Below are 8,482 nucleotides of genomic sequence, written 5' to 3'. Positions count from 1 at the left end.
AATCCCCCTATACTATCAAATTAGTGCAAAAAAAAAAAAACCCACTAAAATTTAAAACCCCCCTAAACTAAAAATATTATCAAACTGCCCCTATATAAGTATAAAATGATAAAACTATCCTTATAATTTAATTATTAAATTTAAAACTTATAATATTATTGTAAGGAGTAAAGTGCAACCCCCACCCCCCCAACCCCGCCCCGCCCCGAACTTTACTCTCTCTCCCAAAGAACCCCCTGAACTTCAATTTTTTTAAAAACCCCCTAAACTATTCCAATTTCTGCAAAAAAAAAAACACACCGGGTGACACTGTTTCGTAGGTTTTGCTTAAAAATTTGGCACGTGACCTTGCTGTAATTTCAAAATGGCAAGATTACCCTTATTGCCGTTGTAGTATGAAATAAAAAATAAATAAATAAATAAATAAATAAAATCCTAAAACTAAGGAGAAGTTGAGCAAACAGATGATGCGTATATATGTTTAGGGAAAAAATTAGATAACCCCTCTCTGCTATTTTTTTCCATCAAATTGCCCCCACTAAAATTAAACACCCCCCTCAACTATAAACCGTCATCATATTGCCCCATTTCCGTTTAAACCTGTTAACCTGCCGTGAAATGACAACTATACCCCCCATAATATTATATGAAATTTAAATACAAAATAAATGTATTATTTGGAGGCAACAAAACGCGGTCGTATTACAAATGCCTGTAACTTCAAAATTTTACTGAAATAATTCATGGTACTAGACAATAAACACGCAAACAATGGAAGAGTTCACAGAAAATGATTTTCCATATATATCAACCTACAAATACAAGATTTAATGTTTCTTTATGATTTTCCTGATTTGAGCTTCTTCATGTTTCCGAAGATGATCGACGAACCACTGGCGTTTACAGTCACGCCGGAGACGGTTAAATCGGTGAGGTTCAGCATCCAGCCAAGCAAGACTTCGGTGAGCTTCTTGAGGCTGTTGATGCAGGTGAACTAGTGGAGATTGGATGTGAGTTTAGAGGGGAAATGAATGAGTGAAATGGGGCAGTTGATGAACGCGAGATTGGTGAGGGTGGAGAGAGATTTGAGGGCGGTGATAGACATTTCGAGATCGTCAGAGCAGTTGGAGAGGCGGAGGGATAGGTGGCGGCGGAATGGCTTGGAGGCATTGCAGGCAGTGGCGTTGTGGAAAGAGGGTTGAATACAGGGGTCTTTGGAGATAAGGTGTTTTTTTAGTATTTTTTCTTTGGGCTGTGTTGTGCATTTCAAAGGGCATAGTACCATTGTTTGATATCATCATTCGGAATATTATTTCTCACACTAAGTCCTCTCTTTGTGGCTGCAAAGCCTCCCTTCATTCCCTCCTTTCTCTCTCTCTCACACACACACATACACTGTCACATCTCTCCTCATATCTGGCTTGGTTTTCTTTCTAAATTGCTTTCTTTTGTGCAATCCAAAAGGCATATTGTTTGAAATCCCTTGGAATTAATATTTCTCTCACTAAATCCTCTCTCATTCTCTTCATCCAAAAATCAAGACCTCTATAAGGAGTATGTGAAGCACAGTCACAGTCCAATAAGCAATTCTTATTCATTCGAATCCTAGTACTCTGAAATCGTCAAGAAAAACAATATTCCACAAAATGAGCTAATTCCAATTGAAAATTTACAAGAGATTGTTGTTATTGTTTATGCAATTTATGAGGTTGCTCTGATTTTGGATTTTTTCATATCAGGTTTATCAGCAATCTATTGCTATATGACACATAAGCTCAAGACTTTCACCATTTCATAAGTTAATTCATTTCCCTAATACCCTTAATACGTCACCTCTGTGCATGGTTGGTTTCCAGATTCTATGGATTTTACTGGAGCACCCCGCGCCGGTGACCGCTATATGGACTTGTTCGTGTCTTTGAGAAGATATATATAGTACACAACACACTCACATATATAATATAACACAGAAGAGGATAGGGAAGGGGTATTTTAGGGGAAAAAAAAAATTTGATAAGCGCGTGTTGGTCACGCGCTATTACTCAAACGCCAGGTTAACGGGTTTGAATGGAAAGGGGGCAATATGATGACGGTTTATAGTTGAGGGGGGTGTTTAATTTTACTGGGGGCAATTTGATGGAAAAAAATAGTAGAAGGGGGTTATTAGATTTTTCCCCATATGTTTATATAGAAAGAAAGACATACGTAAAGTGAAAAATCCTCAATATTTTTTGCTCACCAACAAAGCATCTTGCTGGAAGACATGAATATATATATAAACACATAATATAACTTCTTTCAATCCTTATTTTGCTATTTCTTAGAAGATTGAAAATGGTTGAATCATTAATCACGATGAAAAAAAAAATGAATTTTAGAGGAAAACAAATTGCAACTGAACACAATCAAATCATGGACTCTGGCTCATGGAGTGTTCCAAATCAACAAATCTGCAAACTCATCACCCACGTACAAAGAAAATAATCCCCATACCACACCAATCCATCATCACCTTCAATTCTCCAAAAAAATGCTTTTTTACCCAAATATTCAAACCCAACAACAGTAGACAACTCAACCATGGTGGCTTCGGAATCCAAAGATTCATAGAGCAACAGTAGCCATGGCTGCCGGGAGAGAACAACAACAACAACAACAAGAACAAAATTCAAAGCTTCACTCCGTCTCCATCAATGATTTAATTGAGGTTGATTTCGCGATTTATTCTATTTTATTTGCCAAATCAGGTCCAAATCAAAATATCAGCAGTCGTCTGTGGTTGTCACCGGTGACGGTCGTGGGCTGGTCGGCAATGTCGTAGGTTGCAATTGATCGATAATGTCGTGACTGCCAGAGAACGAGAGCGTAAGGGAGATTGTAAAGAGAGAAATAGCGCTCTGTAGAGGTGGTGTTTGGCTAGCTTCTATACAGGTGGTATTTCGTTTAGTATAAGGTGGTTTTTGGCAAGTAATGTTAGCTGGTTATTGTGATATGGTGATGTTGTGTCACAATGTTATTGGCTGTTCTGATTGCAATTGACACATCATCAACAACAGTAATTAAAATAGTGAAACGACATGGTTTTACTCGAGGGTACTATGGTAATCTAATATTTTCGGTGTCGGTACCTGTTGGCTTTGTCTTTAAATTATATTTTTTAAATAGTTTAGGGGGGCATTACTTAGTTCGCACGCCCCCAGGGGGTGGTTGTACAAAAATATACCATCTCTTTCTAAGACTTCATAAAAACATTTGAATTGCATTTCCAACTGTGGAATGAAATTGATTACGAGAGAGATCCCCTTTACATTGGCTGTTAATTGGTGGGAAAAGTGTATGGTTTTTAGGGGAGTTAGCGTGGTCATTTCCCCTGCCAGTTTCAGTGCATGTAGGAGACCTGGTTCGAGATAAGATGGCTCTCTTGCTTGGCTTATCGCGTTGCCCGAGAATTGCCTATCAGACAAGACTGCCGAAAGAACTTGATAACATCTTTAATTGAAAAAACTATGGGTGTTTATGGTTGGTTTGACCACTGCTTCTTGGGCTCCATTATTCTGAGCCTCTCACATTTCTAATACTAATATTTTTCTCTCTCTCCCTCGTCTTATTTCTCTCTGTCTAAAATATATGTTTCTTACTTTTTCCATTGGCTTTTATTTGACTCGTATGTATTAGGGTTCTTTGTTCAATCGAATCAAATCTCACAAATTGCCAGCCACATATTTTAATTGTAGATTGGTCGTCTGTTCAGTTCGTCTTTTGACCAGCCAAGATCAAAACTTTGTAGCTAAGAGCTCCACATCAATTGAGGTTGCAGAGACCATTCTTATTAGGTTTGACTTGAATCTACTTTTTCTCGTGTTGTTTGGTTGTATCTCCAGAGTTTCTGTAATACCCCTAGTTTTCAAAAGGATAAAAAGGGAATTTAATTTTGTTTTTATAGCATTTTGATTTAATTATGTGACTTATGTGGTTTATTTGCTTAGTTGATTTAGTGAGAATTTATTTTAATTTAATTGGTTAATAGTTATTATGTATTTGTTTTATTTAATTGGTTAATTATAATTATTTGTTGGTTGGTTTTATTTAATTGTTTAATTATGATTAAATTTACTTCTTTGATTTATTGGTTTTAATTGACGTGTCTTTGGTAGTTTATATTTGGTAGCTTTTATAAGTTGTTTGTGTCGTAGGGTTTTATTGTTTTTGTATAATTAGATCACCGACTTATAGATAGCTGGGAATTAAAAAATTAGGTCTTAGTAAGTGCCTATATATATATAATCTTTTACGTTTGCTAGGGTGAGGAAAAAAACCAAACCCTATTCACGTATTGTGAGAGAGAGAGATACAGAGGCATGTAATGGTGTTTGAGGGAAAAACAGAGGGGAGTTTGAGACTGAGAGAACCACCAGATGGGATTTCAGCCATGGACTGTGGGTTGAACCAAGGAAGGATAAGAGGAGTGTTGTTCATGTGAGGAACCAAGGAGGAAACAGAGAAGTTAAAACAGTGCGTGATTGCCGAAAAATCTAGGAAAACGATGTAGAGATTTTTAATTCAAAAATCTCGAGAGCAAGTTTCATTCTATCTCTTTCCTGTAACCTTGTGTTCTGTGCATTCTATATAGTCTCCAAGAATTAATTAAATTTTTAAAACTGGTGTTTGATGCATATTTGCGGGACTATAAACTGATTAACGTATAAATAACTGAGGTTTGCTTTCTTTGCATAAACTGTTTGGATTATGTTTTAAACTCTGGTAAATTAATTCATAAAGGAATGTGAGGAGTTGCTATGACTGTTGGGACTTATCTTGCACCTTAGGAACTTTAAGAAAACTTTTGGAATAGAGGATGGAACTTTACCGGAATCAAGGAAGACGAACAGAGAAACCTAAACTGTTTTTGTTTTCAGTTTAGATTTTTGTCAATTAATTCATGATGGAATTGGAGAAGTTTTTAGGAGTATTTGGGCTTAAATTGAACCTTGAAAATTCTTAAGAAACATAGAACAGACCGTTGGAATGTCCATCGGAAGCGAAGACGAAGAACAGAGGAAGCAGAGAGTGAAAAACGGAGGCTGGGGAAGTGGAGCCGGCTTCACAAAGAGTTGAGGCGGCTCAACTTAAAATTGGAGCCGGCTCAACTTAAAATTGGAGGCGGCTCCAATTTTCTAAATGCCCAGTATGTGGGTTTTTGTGGTTTTTTTAATTTCAGGGGCTTAAATGAAATTAATGAAAAGTGGCGTGGGGTTTTAGATATTTAAAATTAACCTATTAAAACCTTAAAATAGTTAGTATATGCTAGTGTGTTAATATAAATGGACATCATGAATTTTAAAAAAAAAAGATTAATGTGCATGTTGTCCAGGAAGGAGAATGTCTTAAATTTCTAGTTTAGTTAGCCAATTGAATGGACTGAATTGAAAGACTTAATTTAAATTTTAAGTTTTAAATTTCTAGTTTGGTTAATTTAAATTAAGTCTTAAATTTATTAACTGTATAACACTTATGTACAATTGTAGACGGTTAGTGGATGGATGAAGTTTTAAATGCTTAAGCTTATTTTTTTGGCATTCCAGTGGGATTTAATATATTCATAAAATGGGTTTAAATATATTATAGGGTCATTGGTGTGTTAGATGTGATCTATGCATGCTCTGGATGTTAGTTGTTGATTTATTAAATCATCTCCTGCAACTATATGGTTAACTGTTTGGATTTAGATTACTGAAACTTTAAACAGTTTCTTACAATGGTTTGGATATTGGTTTGGACTGTAAATTGCTAAACTTTAATTTAGGTGTTGTAATTTACTTGGTTTGGATGCCAATTGTGAAATCTTATATATTATTCTGCAATCAACTGGATTAGGGTTTTGAACTGAAATTGCTATAATATTGTATAAACGATGCTGCAATTACTTGGCTTTGGTTTTGGATTTAAATTACTTGCTTATTATATATATGTGGTAATTTACATAGATATGGAGGATTGTATATACCAGTATGGGACGGTGACATACTAGGTATGGATTAGTTAAAACACTAATCCTACCTAATTTGGAATAAGTTGGATTAACCATACAAAGGTTAAGTCCTACTTAAATGGATGTATATGAACCGGTATGGGACGGTGTCATATTAGGGATGGCTTAGTTCAAAACACTAAGACCTACCTATATTGGGAATGGATTAGTTCAAAACACTAAGTCCTACCCAAATTGGATTAAGGTATGGATTAACCCTAATGGTTAAGTCCATCATCTATTTGTGTCATATCAATTGAGAACTGAATGACCTATTTGGTTTCAGGATGGATTTGTTATACATATATCAGACCCCTATATATATGGTTGATATTTTTGTATTAGGAGGAGTATGGACTTTACATATATAATATACGTGCCATGGTATGAGCTTGAGTCTCAGGACCATGGTTAGGGCGCGTATATCGTCTGGGATGGATAACTGGACATAGGTGTTGTTCCCTGGTAGGTCTAGGTAGTCATGCCCACCTTAGGGTGCGTATTTGTATATTGCCTTCTATTCAGGCTGAGACAGACCTACTGGACTAGCGAGCGTCCTATAGTGTGTATTATATACATATATGGACTACTCTAGCTATTATTGAGATATCTAGGGTGTATCTGCGTATCGGGTCACTGTGTGGATTGCAGTTAGATTAGAACTTGCTGGTGGGCCTGACCCACCCTTCTATTATTTTTTTTACAGGTGTTCGTTAGCTCCAGTTATAGAGCTGGATCGTGCTGAGCAGATACAGTCATTCACTCCACCGTTGGCATATGATTGTATTTCATGTGGTAGAATTGAGTTTTATTTCCAGTTCTTTTGAATACAGTTGGGATTTGAATAGGGGTCCACTAGATGGATTCCCGAGTTGTATATGGAGGATCAGTTGTAGCATAAAGGTTGTTTATTAATGAAATTTTATTTCGGGATTTCATTCAATGGATTATCATTTTAGTTTTCTATTCAGCAAATTTTATTTATTCTTATTTACTTTAAAATTGTACTTTGTGTTCGTTAATTGCTAATTTGTTTGATATCCTCGGGTAATCGGGCGTGGGCTTGGCCAACCCGCATCCGAAAATCTGGGGATATTACAACAGTAATTTCCTCCTCATTTTCCTCCTCCGCATTGAACAAATAGGTGCTACCGCCCCCTTTAGAACGTGGCATAGCTACTACATACATATCCTGACCAGGTATGGTAAAAATAATAGATCTATCAAAACAAACAACTTGGGCATGGTAGTGAGACAACAAATCCATCCCAAGTATCACATCATAAGTGTGCATGTCCAGGACCAATAGATTGGCTAGAAATCTGAGTCTGCCAATATCTAGTGTCATAGGCCCATCACTCTCATGTATAATAGCTGTGATACCCCTCGGATCCGAGACACGGGTTGATCAGGCCTAGGCCCAAACCCGAGGGAATATCAAACAATTAAAGTATTTTAAAACGAACACAGATGACAAAAAGAACAATAAAGATAGAATAAAACTGAAATAAACATTAATTATAAAATCCTCCATGTATAACTGAAAATTGAAACTCCAATCCTCCAAAACTTCAAAGTTACAACTTGGGAATCCACTGATGGACCCCTAACTAAAAGTTCAACTGAGAATGAAACTGAAAATAGATAATACTAGAAACATCGAGAGAAGTCCTACGTAATCAGATGAAAGTGAGACTGTCCTCGACAAGCACGATCAAGCTCTAAGGCTGGAACCGTCCTGTACTTGAAAAGAATAATAAAGGAGTGGGTAAGACCTACGAGCAAGTTCTAATCTAACTGCAATCCATACAGTGACCCGATACGCAGATACACCGTAGACACCTCACAATATCTATCTAGTCCATACGTATAAATATATCCACACTAAGGGACATTCACTAGTCTATAATAGGGGTCTCAACCTGAATAGAAGGCAACATGCGAATACGCACCCAAAGGTGGGCATGAGTACCTAGACCTAACAGGGTACACCTCAACCTATTATAACCAGCTACGCATCCACTGCATATACGCACCCAAACCAACAAGTCTGAGACTCAAGCTCAACTCGTGGTACCATAAACATACATATAAAATCCGTCCAAATCCAGGGTAAGCAGTTTAACAATTTATTAAACTGACCTACAATAAACCAACTAGTTAGTCACTCAACTTATTCAGTGGATATGACTTAATTACCATCCGTTAATCCATGAAGTCATCCAACTTGGTTACAGCTGATCTGACTTAGTCACAATTAGGATTCGATATCTTACAATCCATTCCATTAATCTATTAGGTTAGGTCTTAGCGTTTTGAAGCTAAACCATCCCTAGTATGCCACCGTCCAATACCGGTGCATATAATCCTCCATATTAATGCCAATTACAATATAGAAATCATAATTTAGTAAATTACATTCCAAAACATTATCCAAATAATTGCAGGAAGATA

The sequence above is a fragment of the Cornus florida genome, unplaced genomic scaffold (genome assembly GCF_030987335.1).
Source record: "Cornus florida cultivar Cherokee Brave unplaced genomic scaffold, ASM3098733v1 CherokeeBrave_3.0.0_Hap2_Chr11, whole genome shotgun sequence".
Classification (NCBI taxonomy): Eukaryota; Viridiplantae; Streptophyta; class Magnoliopsida; order Cornales; family Cornaceae; genus Cornus; species Cornus florida.
Note: the sequence above shows the minus strand (reverse complement) of the source record.